Source organism: Rhinoderma darwinii, assembly GCF_050947455.1.
Source record: "Rhinoderma darwinii isolate aRhiDar2 chromosome 3 unlocalized genomic scaffold, aRhiDar2.hap1 SUPER_3_unloc_13, whole genome shotgun sequence".
NCBI classification, from domain to species: Eukaryota; Metazoa; Chordata; class Amphibia; order Anura; family Rhinodermatidae; genus Rhinoderma; species Rhinoderma darwinii.
The window spans coordinates 1,084,829-1,106,781 of record NW_027461738.1 but is presented as its reverse complement, the minus strand read 5'-3'; the positions used below and the strand labels follow the sequence as shown (position 1 = coordinate 1,106,781).

General features: G+C 38.4%; 11 non-coding genes across 11 annotated transcripts; 5 read left to right on the top strand and 6 right to left on the bottom strand.

The window, feature by feature from the left end:
- Positions 1-744: 744 nt before the first annotated feature.
- Positions 745-818, bottom strand: TRNAT-AGU (transfer RNA threonine (anticodon AGU)). The gene has a single exon. It is a non-coding gene; the product is annotated as a tRNA-Thr (tRNA).
- Positions 819-1,736: 918 nt separating this feature from the next.
- Positions 1,737-1,818, top strand: TRNAS-UGA (transfer RNA serine (anticodon UGA)). The gene has a single exon. It is a non-coding gene; the product is annotated as a tRNA-Ser (tRNA).
- A 1,278-nt stretch (positions 1,819-3,096) lies between these two features.
- On the bottom strand, positions 3,097-3,170 carry TRNAT-AGU (transfer RNA threonine (anticodon AGU)). The gene has a single exon. It is a non-coding gene; the product is annotated as a tRNA-Thr (tRNA).
- A 5,203-nt stretch (positions 3,171-8,373) lies between these two features.
- On the bottom strand, positions 8,374-8,447 carry TRNAT-AGU (transfer RNA threonine (anticodon AGU)). The gene has a single exon. It is a non-coding gene; the product is annotated as a tRNA-Thr (tRNA).
- Positions 8,448-9,923: 1,476 nt separating this feature from the next.
- TRNAT-AGU (transfer RNA threonine (anticodon AGU)) lies at positions 9,924-9,997 on the bottom strand. The gene has a single exon. It is a non-coding gene; the product is annotated as a tRNA-Thr (tRNA).
- A 1,127-nt stretch (positions 9,998-11,124) lies between these two features.
- On the top strand, positions 11,125-11,206 carry TRNAS-UGA (transfer RNA serine (anticodon UGA)). Its single transcript has one exon. It is a non-coding gene; the product is annotated as a tRNA-Ser (tRNA).
- A 5,008-nt stretch (positions 11,207-16,214) lies between these two features.
- TRNAT-AGU (transfer RNA threonine (anticodon AGU)) lies at positions 16,215-16,288 on the bottom strand. Its single transcript has one exon. It is a non-coding gene; the product is annotated as a tRNA-Thr (tRNA).
- Positions 16,289-17,774: 1,486 nt separating this feature from the next.
- TRNAT-AGU (transfer RNA threonine (anticodon AGU)) lies at positions 17,775-17,848 on the bottom strand. The gene has a single exon. It is a non-coding gene; the product is annotated as a tRNA-Thr (tRNA).
- A 1,125-nt stretch (positions 17,849-18,973) lies between these two features.
- TRNAS-UGA (transfer RNA serine (anticodon UGA)) lies at positions 18,974-19,055 on the top strand. The gene has a single exon. It is a non-coding gene; the product is annotated as a tRNA-Ser (tRNA).
- A 930-nt stretch (positions 19,056-19,985) lies between these two features.
- Positions 19,986-20,067, top strand: TRNAS-UGA (transfer RNA serine (anticodon UGA)). The gene has a single exon. It is a non-coding gene; the product is annotated as a tRNA-Ser (tRNA).
- A 929-nt stretch (positions 20,068-20,996) lies between these two features.
- TRNAS-UGA (transfer RNA serine (anticodon UGA)) lies at positions 20,997-21,078 on the top strand. Its single transcript has one exon. It is a non-coding gene; the product is annotated as a tRNA-Ser (tRNA).
- Positions 21,079-21,953: the final 875 nt, after the last annotated feature.

Below are 21,953 nucleotides of genomic sequence, written 5' to 3'. Positions count from 1 at the left end.
CGCTGTCCAATCAGCATACAACTTCTCCCCCTTCCCTGTCCAGCAACACAGTGTGATCATATAGTACACTGCGTCCATTCCCGACTGTGTTTTCAACAGGTGATATCTTCGGTTCTGTCACAGCTAGAACTGTGATTTTGGTGTCATATGAAAGAGTAGAATCCAGTCTTTCAAATGCCACCAAATCTGCTTTTTTAGGTGGCCCACAGCCCGAGATATGGCTGTTTGAATTGATCCTCCTTCCCTGTAGCTTGAGTTTCACAATGTGTGTGAAGCAACTTCATGCTGATAGGACAGCATCAGATGCTGAGAGTCAGCTCCACCTCAGAAGAATTGCTGCTGTTACCTCCCAGATGTCTAATAAAGGCTAAATTACATATTTAGAAAATGCTCATAATTTTGCAAATAATAAACATTTTTTTTACTACAAATCACCCTGTAGTTATCAGCAGCAAAGCACCAATTAGACTAGTTAGGAGTTAGGGACCTGATAAACTGGTAACAGAGTCCCTTTAAGAGCTCTTCAAAAGTTTTTCCCACAATGGATGTTAAGCTTACTGGTCTATAATTACTTTGTATTGAACTTACTACTTATAGAAAACTCAATGACATTCATGGGGTCTCTGTCACCAATGAAAAACCCGATAGATTTTTAATTGCCTATAAAGAATTTGATTCATCATATACTTTAGTTATGTAAGCTTAAATAATAAACAAGTGAATAAACTAAAGCAACAAATAGCAAGGCACTGCTGAGATTTGAACTCAGGATCTCCTGTTTACTAGACAGGCGCTTTAACCAACTAAGCCACAGCACCAAAGCACTTTTCTTCTCACGGTGTCCTACCACACAGCTCAGTTCAGAGCAAAAGACTGATCTCATATTTTTGGCTAGCCCCTTAGGAGTAGTTGCCAGAAGTCTTAACAGTCAGGGTACATAAGTTGTGATGGCCGAGTGGTTAAGGCGTTGGATTTGAAATCCAATGGGGTCCCCCTGCACAGATTCAAGTCCTGTTCACAACGTTCTATTTTAAGAAGAGAACTTCCAGAAACATATTAAAGTTTGTCACCTATAGAAAGAGTTATTTTAATTCCATCCTCTTTATCACTGATTAATTACATTAATAATAGTGGTTCCAGCTGTGCCCCTGGCTTACAACTCTGAAATTTATCAATTCCCAATTTCCTAACTAGCCTAATAGGCGCTATGATGCTGATAACTACAGTGTGATTTGTTGTTTTTTTTAAAAAAACGTTTATTTGCAAAGTTATGAGCATTTATTTATATATACTAATGTAGCTCTAATAGCCAAATAGGAGATGACTCCTTTTTACTCTGGGCAGCTAATGTTTTCTGTATGACGCTGTCCAATCAGCATACAACTTCTCCCCCTTCCCTGTCCAGCAACACAGTGTGATCATATAGTACACTGCGTCCATTCCCGACTGTGTTTTCAACAGGTGATATCTTCGGTTCTGTCACAGCTAGAACTGTGATTTTGGTGTCATATGAAAGAGTAGAATCCAGTCTTTCAAATGCCACCAAATCTGTTGGCACCAATGGCTGTTTGAATTGATCCTCCTTCCCTGTAGCTTGAGTTTCACAATGTGTGTGAAGCAACTTCATGCTGATAGGACAGCATCAGATGCTGAGTTCAGAGCAAAAGACTGATCTCATATTTTAGGCTAGCCCCTTAGGTGTAGTTGCCAGAAGTCTTAACAGTCAGGGTACATAAGTTGTGATGGCCGAGTGGTTAAGGCGTTGGATTTGAAATCCAATGGGGTCTCCCTGCACAGGTTCAAGTCCTGTTCACAACGTTCTATTTTAAGAAGAGAACTTCCAGAAACATATTAAAGTTTGTCACCTATAGAAAGAGTTTTAATTCCATCCTCTTTATCACTGATTAATTACATTAATAATAGTGGTTCCAGCTGTGCCCCTGGCTTACAACTCTGAAAAGCGAGCAATATTTAGAGTATAAATCACTATAACTACAGCATCCCATTTGTCCAGACTTTTATTTTCCTCTTGATAAAAACAAATCAGGTTGGTTGGACAACTTCTGTCCTTAGTAAATCTCTGCTTGCTGTCAATTATAATACTATTTTCTGTCACATACTCCTGTATATAGTCCCTTAAATGGACTCTGTCACCAGTTTATAAATTCCCAATTTCCTAACTAGCCTAATAGGCGCTATGATGCTGATAACTACAGTGTGATTTGTTGTTTTTTTTTAAAAAACGTTTATTTGCAAAGTTATGAGCATTTATTTATATATACTAATGTAGCTCTAATAGCCAAATAGGAGATGACTCCTTTTTACTCTGGGCAGCTAATGTTTTCTGTATGACGCTGTCCAATCAGCATACAACTTCTCCCCCTTCCCTGTCCAGCAACACAGTGTGATCATATAGTACACTGCGTCCATTCCCGACTGTGTTTTCAACAGGTGATATCTTCGGTTCTGTCACAGCTAGAACTGTGATTTTGGTGTCATATGAAAGAGTAGAATCCAGTCTTTCAAATGCCACCAAATCTGCTTTTTTAGGTGGCCCACAGCCCGAGATATGGCTGTTTGAATTGATCCTCCTTCCCTGTAGCTTGAGTTTCACAATGTGTGTGAAGCAACTTCATGCTGATAGGACAGCATCAGATGCTGAGAGTCAGCTCCACCTCAGAAGAATTGCTGCTGTTACCTCCCAGATGTCTAATAAAGGCTAAATTACATATTTAGAAAATGCTCATAATTTTGCAAATAATAAACATTTTTTTTACTACAAATCACCCTGTAGTTATCAGCAGCAAAGCACCAATTAGACTAGTTAGGATTTAGGGACCTGATAAACTGGTAACAGAGTCCCTTTAAGAGCTCTTCAAAAGTTTTTCCCACAATGGATGTTAAGCTTACTGGTCTATAATTACTTTGTATTGAACTTACTACTTATAGAAAACTCAATGACATTCATGGGGTCTCTGTCACCAATGAAAAACCCGATAGATTTTTAATTGCCTATAAAGAATTTGATTCATCATATACTTTAGTTATGTAAGCTTAAATAATAAACAAGTGAATAAACTAAAGCAACAAATAGCAAGGCACTGCTGAGATTTGAACTCAGGATCTCCTGTTTACTAGACAGGCGCTTTAACCAACTAAGCCACAGCACCAAAGCACTTTTCTTCTCACGGTGTCCTACCACACAGCTCAGTTCAGAGCAAAAGACTGATCTCATATTTTTGGCTAGCCCCTTAGGTGTAGTCTTAACAGTCAGGGTACATAAGTTGTGATGGCCGAGTGGTTAAGGCGTTGGATTTGAAATCCAATGGGGTCCCCCTGCACAGATTCAAGTCCTGTTCACAACGTTCTATTTTAAGAAGAGAACTTCCAGAAACATATTAAAGTTTGTCACCTATAGAAAGAGTTATTTTAATTCCATCCTCTTTATCACTGATTAATTACATTAATAATAGTGGTTCCAGCTGTGCCCCTGGCTTACAACTCTGAAAAGCGAGCAATATTTAGAGTATAAATCACTATAACTACAGCATCCCATTTGTCCAGACTTTTATTTTCCTCTTGATAAAAACAAATCAGGTTGGTTGGACAACTTCTGTCCTTAGTAAATCTCTGCTTGCTGTCAATTATAATACTATTTTCTGTCACATACTCCTGTATATAGTCCCTTAAATGGACTCTGTCACCAGTTTATCAATTCCCAATTTCCTAACTAGCCTAATAGGCGCTATGATGCTGATAACTACAGTGTGATTTGTTGTTTTTTTTAAAAAAAAACGTTTATTTGCAAAGTTATGAGCATTTATTTATATATACTAATGTAGCTCTAATAGCCAAATAGGAGATGACTCCTTTTTACTCTGGGCAGCTAATGTTTTCTGTATGACGCTGTCCAATCAGCATACAACTTCTCCCCCTTCCCTGTCCAGCAACACAGTGTGATCATATAGTACACTGCGTCCATTCCCGACTGTGTTTTCAACAGGTGATATCTTCGGTTCTGTCACAGCTAGAACTGTGATTTTGGTGTCATATGAAAGAGTAGAATCCAGTCTTTCAAATGCCACCAAATCTGCTTTTTTAGGTGGCCCACAGCCCGAGATATGGCTGTTTGAATTGATCCTCCTTCCCTGTAGCTTGAGTTTCACAATGTGTGTGAAGCAACTTCATGCTGATAGGACAGCATCAGATGCTGAGAGTCAGCTCCACCTCAGAAGAATTGCTGCTGTTACCTCCCAGATGTCTAATAAAGGCTAAATTACATATTTAGAAAATGCTCATAATTTTGCAAATAATAAACATTTTTTTTACTACAAATCACCCTGTAGTTATCAGCAGCAAAGCACCAATTAGACTAGTTAGGATTTAGGGACCTGATAAACTGGTAACAGAGTCCCTTTAAGAGCTCTTCAAAAGTTTTTCCCACAATGGATGTTAAGCTTACTGGTCTATAATTACTTTGTATTGAACTTACTACTTATAGAAAACTCAATGACATTCATGGGGTCTCTGTCACCAATGAAAAACCCGATAGATTTTTAATTGCCTATAAAGAATTTGATTCATCATATACTTTAGTTATGTAAGCTTAAATAATAAACAAGTGAATAAACTAAAGCAACAAATAGCAAGGCACTGCTGAGATTTGAACTCAGGATCTCCTGTTTACTAGGATGAGGGCGGCAATTCAGGATATAGACTGGGAAGAACTAATGTCAAATAATGGAACAAATGATAAATGGGAGATTTTCAAATCTACTTTGAGTTATTATAGTGCAAAATTTATTCCTACAGGTAATAAGTATAAACGACTCAAATTAAACCCCACATGGCTTACACCTTCTGTGAAAGGGGCAATACATGACAAAAAAAGGGCATTTAAAAAATACAAATCTGAGGGTACAGCTGTAGCCTTTGTAAAATATAAAGAGCTTAATAAAATCTGTAAAAATGTAATAAAATTAGCAAAAATACAAAATGAAAGGCAGGTGGCCAAGGATAGTAAAACAAATCCTAAAAAATTCTTCAAGCATATAAATGCAAAAAAGCCAAGGTCTGAACATGTAGGACCCCTAGATAATGGTAATGGGGAGTTGATCACAGGGGATCAAGAGAAGGCAGAGTTACTAAATGGGTTCTTTAGCTCTGTATATACAACAGAAGAAAGAGCAGCTGATGTAGCCGGTGCCAGTTCTGTTAATATATCAGTTGATATACTGAATTGGATGAATGTAGAGATGGTCCAAGCTAAATTAAATAAAATAAATGTGCACAAGGCTCCGGGACCAGATGGGTTACACCCTAGAATTCTTAAAGAGCTTAGTTCAGTTATTTCTGTCCCCCTTTTCATAATATTCAGAGAATCTCTAGTGACTGGTATAGTGCCAAGGGACTGGCGCAGGGCAAATGTGGTGCCTATTTTCAAAAAGGGCTCTAGGTCTTCCCCGGGTAATTATAGACCAGTAAGCTTAACATCCATCGTGGGGAAAATGTTTGAGGGGCTATTGAGGGACTATATACAGGATTATGTGACAATAAATAGCATTATAAGTGACAGCCAGCACGGTTTTACTAAGGACAGAAGTTGTCAAACTAACCTAATCTGTTTTTATGAAGAGGTGAGCAGAAGTCTAGACAGAGGGGCCGCTGTGGATTTAGTGTTTTTGGACTTTGCAAAGGCATTTGACACTGTCCCCCATAGACGCCTAATGGGTAAATTAAGGACTATAGGTTTAGAAAATATAGTTTGTAATTGGATTGAGAATTGGCTCAAGGACCGTATCCAGAGAGTTGTGGTCAATGATTCCTACTCTGAATGGTCACCGGTTATAAGTGGTGTACCCCAGGGTTCAGTGCTGGGACCACTATTATTCAACTTATTTATTAATGATATAGAGGAAGGGATTAATAGCACTATTTCTATTTTTGCAGATGACACCAAGCTATGTAATATAGTTCAGACTATGGAAGATGTTCATGAATTACAGGCAGATTTAAACAAACTAAGTGTTTGGGCGTCCACTTGGCAAATGAAGTTTAATGTAGATAAATGTAAAGTTATGCATCTTGGTACCAACAACCTGCATGCATCATATGTCCTAGGGGGCGCTACACTGGCGGATTCACTTGTTGAGAAGGATCTGGGTGTACTTGTAAATCATAAACTCAATAACAGCATGCAGTGTCAATCAGCTGCTTCAAAGGCCAGCAGGATATTGTCGTGTATTAAAAGAGGCATGGACTCGCGGGACAGGGATGTAATAATGCCACTTTACAAAGCATTAGTGAGGCCTCATCTAGAATATGCAGTTCAGTTCTGGGCACCAGTTCATAGAAAGGATGCCCTGGAGTTGGAAAAAATACAAAGAAGAGCAACGAAGCTAATAAGGGGCATGGAGAATTTAAGTTATGAGGAAAGATTGAAAGAATTAAACCTATTTAGCCTTGAAAAAAGACGACTAAGGGGGGACATGATTAACTTATATAAATATATTAATGGCACATACAAAAAATATGGTGAAATCCTGTTCCTTGTAAAACCCCCTCAAAAAACAAGGGGGCACTCCCTCCGTCTGGAGAAAAAAAGGTTCAAGCTGCAGAGGCGACAAGGCTTCTTTACAGTGAGAACTGTGAATTTATGGAATAGCCTACCGCAGGAGCTGGTCACAGCAGGGACAGTAGATGGCTTTAAAAAAGGGTTAGATAATTTCCTAGAACAAAAAAATATTTGCTCCTATGTGTAGAAATTTTTCCGTTCCCTTTTCCCTTCCCTTGGTTGAACTTGATGGACATGTGTCTTTTTTCAGCCGTACTAACTATGTAACTATGTAACTATGTAACTATGTAGACAGGCACTTTAACCAACTAAGCCACAGCACCAAAGCACTTTTCTTCTCACGGTGTCCTACCACACAGCTCAGTTCAGAGCAAAAGACTGATCTCATATTTTTGGCTAGCCCCTTAGGTGTAGTCTTAACAGTCAGGGTACATAAGTTGTGATGGCCGAGTGGTTAAGGCGTTGGATTTGAAATCCAATGGGGTCCCCCTGCACAGATTCAAGTCCTGTTCACAACGTTCTATTTTAAGAAGAGAACTTCCAGAAACATATTAAAGTTTGTCACCTATAGAAAGAGTTATTTTAATTCCATCCTCTTTATCACTGATTAATTACATTAATAATAGTGGTTCCAGCTGTGCCCCTGGCTTACAACTCTGAAAAGCGAGCAATATTTAGAGTATAAATCACTATAACTACAGCATCCCATTTGTCCAGACTTTTATTTTCCTCTTGATAAAAACAAATCAGGTTGGTTGGACAACTTCTGTCCTTAGTAAATCTCTGCTTGCTGTCAATTATAATACTATTTTCTGTCACATACTCCTGTATATAGTCCCTTAAATGGACTCTGTCACCAGTTTATAAATTCCCAATTTCCTAACTAGCCTAATAGGCGCTATGATGCTGATAACTACAGTGTGATTTGTTGTTTTTTTTTAAAAAACGTTTATTTGCAAAGTTATGAGCATTTATTTATATATACTAATGTAGCTCTAATAGCCAAATAGGAGATGACTCCTTTTTACTCTGGGCAGCTAATGTTTTCTGTATGACGCTGTCCAATCAGCATACAACTTCTCCCCCTTCCCTGTCCAGCAACACAGTGTGATCATATAGTACACTGCGTCCATTCCCGACTGTGTTTTCAACAGGTGATATCTTCGGTTCTGTCACAGCTAGAACTGTGATTTTGGTGTCATATGAAAGAGTAGAATCCAGTCTTTCAAATGCCACCAAATCTGCTTTTTTAGGTGGCCCACAGCCCGAGATATGGCTGTTTGAATTGATCCTCCTTCCCTGTAGCTTGAGTTTCACAATGTGTGTGAAGCAACTTCATGCTGATAGGACAGCATCAGATGCTGAGAGTCAGCTCCACCTCAGAAGAATTGCTGCTGTTACCTCCCAGATGTCTAATAAAGGCTAAATTACATATTTAGAAAATGCTCATAATTTTGCAAATAATAAACATTTTTTTTACTACAAATCACCCTGTAGTTATCAGCAGCAAAGCACCAATTAGACTAGTTAGGATTTAGGGACCTGATAAACTGGTAACAGAGTCCCTTTAAGAGCTCTTCAAAAGTTTTTCCCACAATGGATGTTAAGCTTACTGGTCTATAATTACTTTGTATTGAACTTACTACTTATAGAAAACTCAATGACATTTATGGGGTCTCTGTCACCAATGAAAAACCCGATAGATTTTTAATTGCCTATAAAGAATTTGATTCATCATATACTTTAGTTATGTAAGCTTAAATAATAAACAAGTGAATAAACTAAAGCAACAAATAGCAAGGCACTGCTGAGATTTGAACTCAGGATCTCCTGTTTACTAGACAGGCGCTTTAACCAACTAAGCCACAGCACCAAAGCACTTTTCTTCTCACGGTGTCCTACCACACAGCTCAGTTCAGAGCAAAAGACTGATCTCATATTTTTGGCTAGCCCCTTAGGTGTAGTCTTAACAGTCAGGGTACATAAGTTGTGATGGCCGAGTGGTTAAGGCGTTGGATTTGAAATCCAATGGGGTCCCCCTGCACAGATTCAAGTCCTGTTCACAACGTTCTATTTTAAGAAGAGAACTTCCAGAAACATATTAAAGTTTGTCACCTATAGAAAGAGTTATTTTAATTCCATCCTCTTTATCACTGATTAATTACATTAATAATAGTGGTTCCAGCTGTGCCCCTGGCTTACAACTCTGAAAAGCGAGCAATATTTAGAGTATAAATCACTATAACTACAGCATCCCATTTGTCCAGACTTTTATTTTCCTCTTGATAAAAACAAATCAGGTTGGTTGGACAACTTCTGTCCTTAGTAAATCTCTGCTTGCTGTCAATTATAATACTATTTTCTGTCACATACTCCTGTATATAGTCCCTTAAATGGACTCTGTCACCAGTTTATAAATTCCCAATTTCCTAACTAGCCTAATAGGCGCTATGATGCTGATAACTACAGTGTGATTTGTTGTTGTTTTTTAAAAAACGTTTATTTGCAAAGTTATGAGCATTTATTTATATATACTAATGTAGCTCTAATAGCCAAATAGGAGATGACTCCTTTTTACTCTGGGCAGCTAATGTTTTCTGTATGACGCTGTCCAATCAGCATACAACTTCTCCCCCTTCCCTGTCCAGCAACACAGTGTGATCATATAGTACACTGCGTCCATTCCCGACTGTGTTTTCAACAGGTGATATCTTCGGTTCTGTCACAGCTAGAACTGTGATTTTGGTGTCATATGAAAGAGTAGAATCCAGTCTTTCAAATGCCACCAAATCTGCTTTTTTAGGTGGCCCACAGCCCGAGATATGGCTGTTTGAATTGATCCTCCTTCCCTGTAGCTTGAGTTTCACAATGTGTGTGAAGCAACTTCATGCTGATAGGACAGCATCAGATGCTGAGAGTCAGCTCCACCTCAGAAGAATTGCTGCTGTTACCTCCCAGATGTCTAATAAAGGCTAAATTACATATTTAGAAAATGCTCATAATTTTGCAAATAATAAACATTTTTTTTACTACAAATCACCCTGTAGTTATCAGCAGCAAAGCACCAATTAGACTAGTTAGGATTTAGGGACCTGATAAACTGGTAACAGAGTCCCTTTAAGAGCTCTTCAAAAGTTTTTCCCACAATGGATGTTAAGCTTACTGGTCTATAATTACTTTGTATTGAACTTACTACTTATAGAAAACTCAATGACATTCATGGGGTCTCTGTCACCAATGAAAAACCCGATAGATTTTTAATTGCCTATAAAGAATTTGATTCATCATATACTTTAGTTATGTAAGCTTAAATAATAAACAAGTGAATAAACTAAAGCAACAAATAGCAAGGCACTGCTGAGATTTGAACTCAGGATCTCCTGTTTACTAGACAGGCGCTTTAACCAACTAAGCCACAGCACCAAAGCACTTTTCTTCTCACGGTGTCCTACCACACAGCTCAGTTCAGAGCAAAAGACTGATCTCATATTTTTGGCTAGCCCCTTAGGTGTAGTCTTAACAGTCAGGGTACATAAGTTGTGATGGCCGAGTGGTTAAGGCGTTGGATTTGAAATCCAATGGGGTCCCCCTGCACAGATTCAAGTCCTGTTCACAACGTTCTATTTTAAGAAGAGAACTTCCAGAAACATATTAAAGTTTGTCACCTATAGAAAGAGTTATTTTAATTCCATCCTCTTTATCACTGATTAATTACATTAATAATAGTGGTTCCAGCTGTGCCCCTGGCTTACAACTCTGAAAAGCGAGCAATATTTAGAGTATAAATCACTATAACTACAGCATCCCATTTGTCCAGACTTTTATTTTCCTCTTGATAAAAACAAATCAGGTTGGTTGGACAACTTCTGTCCTTAGTAAATCTCTGCTTGCTGTCAATTATAATACTATTTTCTGTCACATACTCCTGTATATAGTCCCTTAAATGGACTCTGTCACCAGTTTATCAATTCCCAATTTCCTAACTAGCCTAATAGGCGCTATGATGCTGATAACTACAGTGTGATTTGTTGTTTTTTTTAAAAAAAAACGTTTATTTGCAAAGTTATGAGCATTTATTTATATATACTAATGTAGCTCTAATAGCCAAATAGGAGATGACTCCTTTTTACTCTGGGCAGCTAATGTTTTCTGTATGACGCTGTTCAATCAGCATACAACTTCTCCCCCTTCCCTGTCCAGCAACACAGTGTGATCATATAGTACACTGCGTCCATTCCCGACTGTGTTTTCAACAGGTGATATCTTCGGTTCTGTCACAGCTAGAACTGTGATTTTGGTGTCATATGAAAGAGTAGAATCCAGTCTTTCAAATGCCACCAAATCTGCTTTTTTAGGTGGCCCACAGCCCGAGATATGGCTGTTTGAATTGATCCTCCTTCCCTGTAGCTTGAGTTTCACAATGTGTGTGAAGCAACTTCATGCTGATAGGACAGCATCAGATGCTGAGTTCAGAGCAAAAGACTGATCTCATATTTTAGGCTAGCCCCTTAGGTGTAGTTGCCAGAAGTCTTAACAGTCAGGGTACATAAGTTGTGATGGCCGAGTGGTTAAGGCGTTGGATTTGAAATCCAATGGGGTCTCCCTGCACAGGTTCAAGTCCTGTTCACAACGTTCTATTTTAAGAAGAGAACCTCCAGAAACATATTAAAGTTTGTCACCTATAGAAAGAGTTATTTTAATTCCATCCTCTTTATCACTCATTAATTACATTAATAATAGTGGTTCCAGCTGTGCCCCTGGCTTACAACTCTGAAAAGCGAGCAATATTTAGAGTATAAATCACTATAACTACAGCATCCCATTTGTCCAGACTTTTATTTTCCTCTTGATAAAAACAAATCAGGTTGGTTGGACAACTTCTGTACTTAGTAAATCTCTGCTTGCTGTCAATTATAATACTATTTTCTGTCACATACTCCTGTATATAGTCCCTTAAATGGACTCTGTCACCAGTTTATCAATTCCCAATTTCCTAACTAGCCTAATAGGCGCTATGATGCTGATAACTACAGTGTGATTTGTTGTTTTTTTTTAAAAAACGTTTATTTGCAAAGTTATGAGCATTTATTTATATATACTAATGTAGCTCTAATAGCCAAATAGGAGATGACTCCTTTTTACTCTGGGCAGCTAATGTTTTCTGTATGACGCTGTCCAATCAGCATACAACTTCTCCCCCTTCCCTGTCCAGCAACACAGTGTGATCATATAGTACACTGCGTCCATTCCCGACTGTGTTTTCAACAGGTGATATCTTCGGTTCTGTCACAGCTAGAACTGTGATTTTGGTGTCATATGAAAGAGTAGAATCCAGTCTTTCAAATGCCACCAAATCTGCTTTTTTAGGTGGCCCACAGCCCGAGATATGGCTGTTTGAATTGATCCTCCTTCCCTGTAGCTTGAGTTTCACAATGTGTGTGAAGCAACTTCATGCTGATAGGACAGCATCAGATGCTGAGAGTCAGCTCCACCTCAGAAGAATTGCTGCTGTTACCTCCCAGATGTCTAATAAAGGCTAAATTACATATTTAGAAAATGCTCATAATTTTGCAAATAATAAACATTTTTTTTACTACAAATCACCCTGTAGTTATCAGCAGCAAAGCACCAATTAGACTAGTTAGGATTTAGGGACCTGATAAACTGGTAACAGAGTCCCTTTAAGAGCTCTTCAAAAGTTTTTCCCACAATGGATGTTAAGCTTACTGGTCTATAATTACTTTGTATTGAACTTACTACTTATAGAAAACTCAATGACATTCATGGGGTCTCTGTCACCAATGAAAAACCCGATAGATTTTTAATTGCCTATAAAGAATTTGATTCATCATATACTTTAGTTATGTAAGCTTAAATAATAAACAAGTGAATAAACTAAAGCAACAAATAGCAAGGCACTGCTGAGATTTGAACTCAGGATCTCCTGTTTACTAGGATGAGGGCGGCAATTCAGGATATAGACTGGGAAGAACTAATGTCAAATAATGGAACAAATGATAAATGGGAGATTTTCAAATCTACTTTGAGTTATTATAGTGCAAAATTTATTCCTACAGGTAATAAGTATAAACGACTCAAATTAAACCCCACATGGCTTACACCTTCTGTGAAAGGGGCAATACATGACAAAAAAAGGGCATTTAAAAAATACAAATCTGAGGGTACAGCTGTAGCCTTTGTAAAATATAAAGAGCTTAATAAAATCTGTAAAAATGTAATAAAATTAGCAAAAATACAAAATGAAAGGCAGGTGGCCAAGGATAGTAAAACAAATCCTAAAAAATTCTTCAAGCATATAAATGCAAAAAAGCCAAGGTCTGAACATGTAGGACCCCTAGATAATGGTAATGGGGAGTTGATCACAGGGGATCAAGAGAAGGCAGAGTTACTAAATGGGTTCTTTAGCTCTGTATATACAACAGAAGAAAGAGCAGCTGATGTAGCCGGTGCCAGTTCTGTTAATATATCAGTTGATATACTGAATTGGATGAATGTAGAGATGGTCCAAGCTAAATTAAATAAAATAAATGTGCACAAGGCTCCGGGACCAGATGGGTTACACCCTAGAATTCTTAAAGAGCTTAGTTCAGTTATTTCTGTCCCCCTTTTCATAATATTCAGAGAATCTCTAGTGACTGGTATAGTGCCAAGGGACTGGCGCAGGGCAAATGTGGTGCCTATTTTCAAAAAGGGCTCTAGGTCTTCCCCGGGTAATTATAGACCAGTAAGCTTAACATCCATCGTGGGGAAAATGTTTGAGGGGCTATTGAGGGACTATATACAGGATTATGTGACAATAAATAGCATTATAAGTGACAGCCAGCACGGTTTTACTAAGGACAGAAGTTGTCAAACTAACCTAATCTGTTTTTATGAAGAGGTGAGCAGAAGTCTAGACAGAGGGGCCGCTGTGGATTTAGTGTTTTTGGACTTTGCAAAGGCATTTGACACTGTCCCCCATAGACGCCTAATGGGTAAATTAAGGACTATAGGTTTAGAAAATATAGTTTGTAATTGGATTGAGAATTGGCTCAAGGACCGTATCCAGAGAGTTGTGGTCAATGATTCCTACTCTGAATGGTCACCGGTTATAAGTGGTGTACCCCAGGGTTCAGTGCTGGGACCACTATTATTCAACTTATTTATTAATGATATAGAGGAAGGGATTAATAGCACTATTTCTATTTTTGCAGATGACACCAAGCTATGTAATATAGTTCAGACTATGGAAGATGTTCATGAATTACAGGCAGATTTAAACAAGCTAAGTGTTTGGGCGTCCACTTGGCAAATGAAGTTTAATGTAGATAAATGTAAAGTTATGCATCTTGGTACCAACAACCTGCATGCATCATATGTCCTAGGGGGCGCTACACTGGCGGATTCACTTGTTGAGAAGGATCTGGGTGTACTTGTAAATCATAAACTCAATAACAGCATGCAGTGTCAATCAGCTGCTTCAAAGGCCAGCAGGATATTGTCGTGTATTAAAAGAGGCATGGACTCGCGGGACAGGGATGTAATAATGCCACTTTACAAAGCATTAGTGAGGCCTCATCTAGAATATGCAGTTCAGTTCTGGGCACCAGTTCATAGAAAGGATGCCCTGGAGTTGGAAAAAATACAAAGAAGAGCAACGAAGCTAATAAGGGGCATGGAGAATTTAAGTTATGAGGAAAGATTGAAAGAATTAAACCTATTTAGCCTTGAAAAAAGACGACTAAGGGGGGACATGATTAACTTATATAAATATATTAATGGCACATACAAAAAATATGGTGAAATCCTGTTCCTTGTAAAACCCCCTCAAAAAACAAGGGGGCACTCCCTCCGTCTGGAGAAAAAAAGGTTCAAGCTGCAGAGGCGACAAGGCTTCTTTACAGTGAGAACTGTGAATTTATGGAATAGCCTACCGCAGGAGCTGGTCACAGCAGGGACAGTAGATGGCTTTAAAAAAGGGTTAGATAATTTCCTAGAACAAAAAAATATTTGCTCCTATGTGTAGAAATTTTTCCGTTCCCTTTTCCCTTCCCTTGGTTGAACTTGATGGACATGTGTCTTTTTTCAGCCGTACTAACTATGTAACTATGTAACTATGTAACTATGTAGACAGGCGCTTTAACCAACTAAGCCACAGCACCAAAGCACTTTTCTTCTCACGGTGTCCTACCACACAGCTCAGTTCAGAGCAAAAGACTGATCTCATATTTTTGGCTAGCCCCTTAGGTGTAGTCTTAACAGTCAGGGTACATAAGTTGTGATGGCCGAGTGGTTAAGGCGTTGGATTTGAAATCCAATGGGGTCCCCCTGCACAGATTCAAGTCCTGTTCACAACGTTCTATTTTAAGAAGAGAACTTCCAGAAACATATTAAAGTTTGTCACCTATAGAAAGAGTTATTTTAATTCCATCCTCTTTATCACTGATTAATTACATTAATAATAGTGGTTCCTGCTGTGCCCCTGGCTTACAACTCTGAAAAGCGAGCAATATTTAGAGTATAAATCACTATAACTACAGCATCCCATTTGTCCAGACTTTTATTTTCCTCTTGATAAAAACAAATCAGGTTGGTTGGACAACTTCTGTCCTTAGTAAATCTCTGCTTGCTGTCAATTATAATACTATTTTCTGTCACATACTCCTGTATATAGTCCCTTAAATGGACTCTGTCACCAGTTTATCAATTCCCAATTTCCTAACTAGCCTAATAGGCGCTATGATGCTGATAACTACAGTGTGATTTGTTGTTTTTTTTAAAAAAAAACGTTTATTTGCAAAGTTATGAGCATTTATTTATATATACTAATGTAGCTCTAATAGCCAAATAGGAGATGACTCCTTTTTACTCTGGGCAGCTAATGTTTTCTGTATGACGCTGTCCAATCAGCATACAACTTCTCCCCCTTCCCTGTCCAGCAACACAGTGTGATCATATAGTACACTGCGTCCATTCCCGACTGTGTTTTCAACAGGTGATATCTTCGGTTCTGTCACAGCTAGAACTGTGATTTTGGTGTCATATGAAAGAGTAGAATCCAGTCTTTCAAATGCCACCAAATCTGCTTTTTTAGGTGGCCCACAGCCCGAGATATGGCTGTTTGAATTGATCCTCCTTCCCTGTAGCTTGAGTTTCACAATGTGTGTGAAGCAACTTCATGCTGATAGGACAGCATCAGATGCTGAGAGTCAGCTCCACCTCAGAAGAATTGCTGCTGTTACCTCCCAGATGTCTAATAAAGGCTAAATTACATATTTAGAAAATGCTCATAATTTTGCAAATAATAAACATTTTTTTTACTACAAATCACCCTGTAGTTATCAGCAGCAAAGCACCAATTAGACTAGTTAGGAGTTAGGGACCTGATAAACTGGTAACAGAGTCCCTTTAAGAGCTCTTCAAAAGTTTTTCCCACAATGGATGTTAAGCTTACTGGTCTATAATTACTTTGTATTGAACTTACTACTTATAGAAAACTCAATGACATTCATGGCGTCTCTGTCACCAATGAAAAACCCGATAGATTTTTAATTGCCTATAAAGAATTTGATTCATCATATACTTTAGTTATGTAAGCTTAAATAATAAACAAGTGAATAAACTAAAGCAACAAATAGCAAGGCACTGCTGAGATTTGAACTCAGGATCTCCTGTTTACTAGACAGGCGCTTTAACCAACTAAGCCACAGCACCAAAGCACTTTTCTTCTCACGGTGTCCTACCACACAGCTCAGTTCAGAGCAAAAGACTGATCTCATATTTTTGGCTAGCCCCTTAGGTGTAGTTGCCAGAAGTCTTAACAGTCAGGGTACATAAGTTGTGATGGCCGAGTGGTTAAGGCGTTGGATTTGAAATCCAATGGGGTCCCCCTGCACAGATTCAAGTCCTGTTCACAACGTTCTATTTTAAGAAGAGAACTTCCAGAAACATATTAAAGTTTGTCACCTATAGAAAGAGTTATTTTAATTCCATCCTCTTTATCACTAATTAATTACATTAATAATAGTGGTTCCAGCTGTGCCCCTGGCTTACAACTCTGAAAAGCGAGCAATATTTAGAGTATAAATCACTATAACTACAGCATCCCATTTGTCCAGACTTTTATTTTCCTCTTGATAAAAACAAATCAGGTTGGTTGGACAACTTCTGTCCTTAGTAAATCTCTGCTTGCTGTCAATTATAATACTATTTTCTGTCATATACTCCTGTATATAGTCCCTTAAATGGACTCTGTCACCAGTTTATCAATTCCCAATTTCCTAACTAGCCTAATAGGCGCTATGATGCTGATAACTACAGTGTGATTTGTTGTTTTTTTTTAAAAAACGTTTATTTGCAAAGTTATGAGCATTTATTTATATATACTAATGTAGCTCTAATAGCCAAATAGGAGATGACTCCTTTTTACTCTGGGCAGCTAATGTTTTCTGTATGACGCTGTCCAATCAGCATACAACTTCTCCCCCTTCCCTGTCCAGCAACACAGTGTGATCATATAGTACACTGCGTCCATTCCCGACTGTGTTTTCAACAGGTGATATCTTCGGTTCTGTCACAGCTAGAACTGTGATTTTGGTGTCATATGAAAGAGTAGAATCCAGTCTTTCAAATGCCACCAAATCTGCTTTTTTAGGTGGCCCACAGCCCGAGATATGGCTGTTTGAATTGATCCTCCTTCCCTGTAGCTTGAGTTTCACAATGTGTGTGAAGCAACTTCATGCTGATAGGACAGCATCAGATGCTGAGAGTCAGCTCCACCTCAGAAGAATTGCTGCTGTTACCTCCCAGATGTCTAATAAAGGCTAAATTACATATTTAGAAAATGCTCATAATTTTGCAAATAATAAACATTTTTTTTACTACAAATCACCCTGTAGTTATCAGCAGCAAAGCACCAATTAGACTAGTTAGGATTTAGGGACCTGATAAACTGGTAACAGAGTCCCTTTAAGAGCTCTTCAAAAGTTTTTCCCACAATGGATGTTAAGCTTACTGGTCTATAATTACTTTGTATTGAACTTACTACTTATAGAAAACTCAATGACATTCATGGGGTCTCTGTCACCAATGAAAAACCCGATAGATTTTTAATTGCCTATAAAGAATTTGATTCATCATATACTTTAGTTATGTAAGCTTAAATAATAAACAAGTGAATAAACTAAAGCAACAAATAGCAAGGCACTGCTGAGATTTGAACTCAGGATCTCCTGTTTACTAGACAGGCGCTTTAACCAACTAAGCCACAGCACCAAAGCACTTTTCTTCTCACGGTGTCCTACCACACAGCTCAGTTCAGAGCAAAAGACTGATCTCATATTTTTGGCTAGCCCCTTAGGTGTAGTCTTAACAGTCAGGGTACATAAGTTGTGATGGCCGAGTGGTTAAGGCGTTGGATTTGAAATCCAATGGGGTCCCCCTGCACAGATTCAAGTCCTGTTCACAACGTTCTATTTTAAGAAGAGAACTTCCAGAAACATATTAAAGTTTGTCACCTATAGAAAGAGTTATTTTAATTCCATCCTCTTTATCACTGATTAATTACATTAATAATAGTGGTTCCAGCTGTGCCCCTGGCTTACAACTCTGAAAAGCGAGCAATATTTAGAGTATAAATCACTATAACTACAGCATCCCATTTGTCCAGACTTTTATTTTCCTCTTGATAAAAACAAATCAGGTTGGTTGGACAACTTCTGTCCTTAGTAAATCTCTGCTTGCTGTCAATTATAATACTATTTTCTGTCACATACTCCTGTATATAGTCCCTTAAATGGACTCTGTCACCAGTTTATCAATTCCCAATTTCCTAACTAGCCTAATAGGCGCTATGATGCTGATAACTACAGTGTGATTTGTTGTTTTTTTTAAAAAAACGTTTATTTGCAAAGTTATGAGCATTTATTTATATATACTAATGTAGCTCTAATAGCCAAATAGGAGATGACTCCTTTTTACTCTGGGCAGCTAATGTTTTCTGTATGACGCTGTCCAATCAGCATACAACTTCTCCCCCTTCCCTGTCCAGCAACACAGTGTGATCATATAGTACACTGCGTCCATTCCCGACTGTGTTTTCAACAGGTGATATCTTCGGTTCTGTCACAGCTAGAACTGTGATTTTGGTGTCATATGAAAGAGTAGAATCCAGTCTTTCAAATGCCACCAAATCTGCTTTTTTAGGTGGCCCACAGCCCGAGATATGGCTGTTTGAATTGATCCTCCTTCCCTGTAGCTTGAGTTTCACAATGTGTGTGAAGCAACTTCATGCTGATAGGACAGCATCAGATGCTGAGTTCAGAGCAAAAGACTGATCTCATATTTTAGGCTAGCCCCTTAGGTGTAGTTGCCAGAAGTCTTAACAGTCAGGGTACATAAGTTGTGATGGCCGAGTGGTTAAGGCGTTGGATTTGAAATCCAATGGGGTCTCCCTGCACAGGTTCAAGTCCTGTTCACAACGTTCTATTTTAAGAAGAGAACTTCCAGAAACATATTAAAGTTTGTCACCTATAGAAAGAGTTATTTTAATTCCATCCTCTTTATCACTGATTAATTACATTAATAATAGTGGTTCCAGCTGTGCCCCTGGCTTACAACTCTGAAAAGCGAGCAATATTTAGAGTATAAATCACTATAACTACAGCATCCCATTTGTCCAGACTTTTATTTTCCTCTTGATAAAAACAAATCAGGTTGGTTGGACAACTTCTGTCCTTAGTAAATCTCTGCTTGCTGTCAATTATAATACTATTTTCTGTCACATACTCCTGTATATAGTCCCTTAAATGGACTCTGTCACCAGTTTATCAATTCCCAATTTCCTAACTAGCCTAATAGGCGCTATGATGCTGATAACTACAGTTTGATTTGTTGTTTTTTTTAAAAAAACGTTTATTTGCAAAGTTATGAGCATTTATTTATATATACTAATGTAGCTCTAATAGCCAAATAGGAGATGACTCCTTTTTACTCTGGGCAGCTAATGTTTTCTGTATGACGCTGTCCAATCAGCATACAACTTCTCCCCCTTCCCTGTCCAGCAACACAGTGTGATCATATAGTACACTGCGTCCATTCCCGACTGTGTTTTCAACAGGTGATATCTTCGGTTCTGTCACAGCTAGAACTGTGATTTTGGTGTCATATGAAAGAGTAGAATCCAGTCTTTCAAATGCCACCAAATCTGCTTTTTTAGGTGGCCCACAGCCCGAGATATGGCTGTTTGAATTGATCCTCCTTCCCTGTAGCTTGAGTTTCACAATGTGTGTGAAGCAACTTCATGCTGATAGGACAGCATCAGATGCTGAGTTCAGAGCAAAAGACTGATCTCATATTTTAGGCTAGCCCCTTAGGTGTAGTTGCCAGAAGTCTTAACAGTCAGGGTACATAAGTTGTGATGGCCGAGTGGTTAAGGCGTTGGATTTGAAATCCAATGGGGTCTCCCTGCACAGGTTCAAGTCCTGTTCACAACGTTCTATTTTAAGAAGAGAACTTCCAGAAACATATTAAAGTTTGTCACCTATAGAAAGAGTTATTTTAATTCCATCCTCTTTATCACTGATTAATTACATTAATAATAGTGGTTCCAGCTGTGCCCCTGGCTTACAACTCTGAAAAGCGAGCAATATTTAGAGTATAAATCACTATAACTACAGCATCCCATTTGTCCAGACTTTTATTTTCCTCTTGATAAAAACAAATCAGGTTGGTTGGACAACTTCTGTCCTTAGTAAATCTCTGCTTGCTGTCAATTATAATACTATTTTCTGTCACATACTCCTGTATATAGTCCCTTAAATGGACTCTGTCACCAGTTTATCAATTCCCAATTTCCTAACTAGCCTAATAGGCGCTATGATGCTGATAACTACAGTGTGATTTGTTGTTTTTTTTAAAAAACGTTTATTTGCAAAGTTATGAGCATTTATTTATATATACTAATGTAGCTCTAATAGCCAAATAGGAGATGACTCCTTTTTACTCTGGGCAGCTAATGTTTTCTGTATGACGCTGTCCAATCAGCATACAACTTCTCACCCTTCCCTGTCCAGCAACACAGTGTGATCATATAGTACACTGCGTCCATTCCCGACTGTGTTTTCAACAGGTGATATCTTCGGTTCTGTCACAGCTAGAACTGTGATTTTGGTGTCATATGAAAGAGTAGAATCCAGTCTTTCAAATGCCACCAAATCTGCTTTTTTAGGTGGCCCACAGCCCGAGATATGGCTGTTTGAATTGATCCTCCTTCCCTGTAGCTTGAGTTTCACAATGTGTGTGAAGCAACTTCATGCTGATAGGACAGCATCAGATGCTGAGTTCAGAGCAAAAGACTGATCTCATATTTTAGGCTAGCCCCTTAGGTGTAGTTGCCAGAAGTCTTAACAGTCAGGGTACATAAGTTGTGATGGCCGAGTGGTTAAGGCGTTGGATTTGAAATCCAATGGGGTCTCCCTGCACAGGTTCAAGTCCTGTTCACAACGTTCTATTTTAAGAAGAGAACTTCCAGAAACATATTAAAGTTTGTCACCTATAGAAAGAGTTATTTTAATTCCATCCTCTTTATCACTGATTAATTACATTAATAATAGTGGTTCCAGCTGTGCCCCTGGCTTACAACTCTGAAAAGCGAGCAATATTTAGAGTATAAATCACTATAACTACAGCATCCCATTTGTCCAGACTTTTATTTTCCTCTTGATAAAAACAAATCAGGTTGGTTGGACAACTTCTGTCCTTAGTAAATCTCTGCTTGCTGTCAATTATAATACTATTTTCTGTCACATACTCCTGTATATAGTCCCTTAAATGGACTCTGTCACCAGTTTATCAATTCCCAATTTCCTAACTAGCCTAATAGGCGCTATGATGCTGATAACTACAGTGTGATTTGTTTGTTTTTTTTAAAAAAACGTTTATTTGCAAAGTTATGAGCATTTATTTATATATACTAATGTAGCTGTAATAGCCAAATAGGAGATGACTCCTTTTTACTCTGGGCAGCTAATGTTTTCTGTATGACGCTGTCCAATCAGCATACAACTTCTCCCCCTTCCCTGTCCAGCAACACAGTGTGATCATATAGTACACTGCGTCCATTCCCGACTGTGTTTTCAACAGGTGATATCTTCGGTTCTGTCACAGCTAGAACTGTGATTTTGGTGTCATATGAAAGAGTAGAATCCAGTCTTTCAAATGCCACCAAATCTGCTTTTTTAGGTGGCCCACAGCCCGAGATATGGCTGTTTGAATTGATCCTCCTTCCCTGTAGCTTGAGTTTCACAATGTGTGTGAAGCAACTTCATGCTGATAGGACAGCATCAGATGCTGAGTTCAGAGCAAAAGACTGATCTCATAT